This window comes from Octopus bimaculoides, chromosome 10 (assembly GCF_001194135.2).
Source record: "Octopus bimaculoides isolate UCB-OBI-ISO-001 chromosome 10, ASM119413v2, whole genome shotgun sequence".
In the NCBI taxonomy this organism is placed as follows: Eukaryota; Metazoa; Mollusca; class Cephalopoda; order Octopoda; family Octopodidae; genus Octopus; species Octopus bimaculoides.
In genome coordinates, this window is record NC_068990.1 from 73,577,086 (window position 1) to 73,580,632 (window position 3,547).

The following is a 3,547-nucleotide window of genomic DNA, read 5'->3' on the forward strand; positions in this document are numbered from 1 at the left end:
TATATATATATATATATATGTATGTATATATGCACACACATGCATACACCCGCCCGATATATGCAGTTCTTTAAGTACATATGTATGTGTAACCTAATAAAGCATCTGCACTAGCTGTAGTGTTAAATGATGAATGCAGTAAGAGAGATAAGAACTAAGCAAACACCATTGACCTGTTACTGATCTACATATCACCTCTTGGTTTATTTCTGTCAAATATTTACCATTCTACAATCAATAGAACAACTAAAACAGTAGCCAAAATATATGTCAGACAATCAGGTTTAATATTCCCTTGTTTGTTTGTCTGAACGTCTGTCTCTCTCTTTTCTGTTTGTCTATTTGTCTGTCTGTGTATTTGCGTGCCTGTCTACATGTTTTATTTGTGTGTGTGTGTGTGTGAGTGGGTATATTTATGTTTATGTTAGTGTTTGAGAATTTTTGTATGATTGTGTGTGTGTGTGTGTGTGTGTGTGTGCATGTATATGTGTGCATGTGTGTGTATACATATCTGTATTCATTCTATATATTTTGCATATCTATATCCTTCTTATTCTCAATGTGTAATTTTGTGAAGTGCATGCATATGTGTTTGCACACACATGTATGTGTATGTGTGTGTTCATATGTTTATGTATGTATGTGGGTGTGTAAGTATTTGCTGAACCAAAAGCCTACTCATTAATGTAATGACATGTTTGTGTGTTTATGTATTCCTTCAATATGTTTTCCTTTTATTTCATACATATTTTCTGTATTTATATATTCAGGCAGTGTTCTTTATGTGAGTCAGTTCAGACTGCTTACAACTCCAGCTTGCAATATATATTCTTTATAATCTGGTATTAAAAAAATATATATATATAAATAAATAAAACACCTCCACCAAATACAAACAAAAGAAAAAATCCCAAAACAACTCTCTTTACTCACAATGTCTAACTACTGTTAAAGAGAAGCTTGGAGAAGAATAAACAGCTGTTATTGCCAAAAATGAAGCACTAGTGAATCCAAAAGCACAGCTTTCAGTGATACAATAATCACTGTTTGTTAGTGTGTGTATAATTAAGCTAATTATATCAGCATTTTGAGGGGAAAGGAAATAGTTGATTCCATTACCCTACTTCAGTAAATTACTGGTACTTGGTACTTTATTTTATTGAGCATGGAGGGAGGAAAGACAAAGGAAAAACCTATGCTGAATTTGAATTAGGAATGTAAAGAACCAGAATGAATACTAAACAATGATTTTTCTAGCTCTTTAACAATTCCGCCATCCTGTCGGTTTCAGTATCACAGTGAGCCTAGAGAGGGTCTGCATAGTGGAAGTGGTTTGTTTATCACTTTTAGTGTAGATGGAAAATTGCTCTGACAATTTATCTATCCCTGGTAGGCTTCACATAGTGTGATCACACTTCTTTGTATATCTGCATATTTTATTTTCCTTTACTTAGTTTAGCTCATTTATTAAAGGTTTCCTTTCTATATGAAGCACTGTAAATATAGCTGTTTCTTTAAGCAGCTTCATGCGCATTCTAGACAGCCCACTGTCAGTTTGTTTTTTTCTTCTTTTGTTTGTGGGTTTATTTTTTTTCTTACAATACTCTTTCCAACAGTTTGCTCTTTTTTGTTCTTTTTTCCATTTCATTCTACTCATCACAAAATAGTGGGATGGTACCATTTGGAAAGTGACATTCTGTCTTTTGTTCTTCTGCCTCCTGTTCATTGGTTTCTTGAAATGAAGATTACATATATCAGACATCCTTGTGGCTGCAAGAAGGTGTGTGACTTGCAGTACTGATGCATACTCTACAACCTCTACAAGTGGTTGTTGTCTGCCAGTTCCTCTTGTTCATTTTGTATGGTTTGAGCTCCTCAAGAAAGAGAGACCTCTAGTATATTTTGCTGCTACAAATGTGACTAGACTTTTTCCCGTTTACCATTAAACTTATTACTTTTGATTCAATATCTGCGATATAACACCGCTCTGGAATACTCTATGATTTTGATGGATCAGAAATGGCTTTAGATTCATAAGTTCATTCTACTTTTTTCAGACACTTATTAGCCCTCTCAGTACTACTGTGCTAACCACTTGCTCATGCTGTGATGGCGAAATGTTAAGGGATGAGTAGATCTCAGGTGTCCTGCTTGTAAGACAGTAGATTCTGTTGAAATACCCATGTGCCTGGTGATGGTAGTGTCAAACTGGGAAATAGATTAATTCTGTAAGGGTGCATAGACAAGTGGTTAGGTGGCTGCACTCACAATTGTCAGGTGGTGCATTATGTTTTTGAGCCAAAACACTTAATTTCATGTTGCTCTGCGATCACTTCAACACCTGACATGTGATATATTGTGCAGCTGTTCAGGCAGCATCGATTTGATGGAGAGAGTGAGCTAATATACAGAATAGACATTTGATCATTATAAACTAATCTTCTGTGCTGACTGATTGGCAAGAAATTGCAGAATAATCTTTCTTGGACTACAAGAGACTACTATTAAATTAATTCTGCTACATAAGAAAAAAGAATGGTTCTTTCAACAGGCTCGTACATAATTTATGTCTGTGAAGTTTTCTTCTCAAAACTCTTGATTTTTAGATTCAGTCCTACAGGGTTGCATCTGGAGCCAGAGCATTCTACTGTAGCCTTGAACTGACCAATGACTTACAAATGAGTCTGGCAAACAGAAGCTGTATGAAATTGTCACATATGTGTGCACGTGTGTGTGTGTGTGTGTGTGTGTGTGTGTGTGTGCATGAAAATATTTATCTCTATAAATGCTAATATCCTATGTGCATTGCATGAAAAGTTATTGATATTCTTGTCATTTCATTGTGTTCAAACTGGCCACTGGTTGTTTGCTTTTGAAGTTGTGTAGAATAAAAAAAACTCTTACTTGAAAAACAGGTACAGGTTAGTGATGGGAAGTGCTCATGACTCAAAAGCAATATCATGATAATACTAGCTTGAGGAAAAAGTTTGTGTGTCATGTTAAAATAATGATTCTTTTTATGCAAGAATTTATTCAAAAGCAACAACAATTATTCTTCAAAATAAAAACCATCATTTTCTATGACTTTCTGCCAACGGTCTACAAGTTTTCGAATTTGGTCAAAATACCAGTCCTGTGGCCTTGAATCGAAAAATTCTTGGCAAGCTTCTTCAACTTCATTGAATGATTCAAATTGCGACCTTTCATAAAGTGCTGCATTGATCAGAAGAGACCATAGTCAGATGGTGCAACGTCTGGACTATAGGCTGGATGCAGCAGAACTTCCACAATGTCCAATTCTTCAATCTTGTTGCTGGTCTTTCTGGTAGATGTGTCTTTGCACTGTCTTGTTGAAACAAAGAGCTTTTTCGATGAACAAGTCTTGGGTACTTTTCAACCAGTGCATCGTAGATTCGATCAAGTTGCTCGCAGTAAAGTTCAGCGCTGATGGCGTGATCATTTAGCACAAGTTCGGCACATGAACTTTTTCCTCAACATAATATATATTTGCCAAACTCATATTAGCCTGGAAAAACAACTGAGGTAA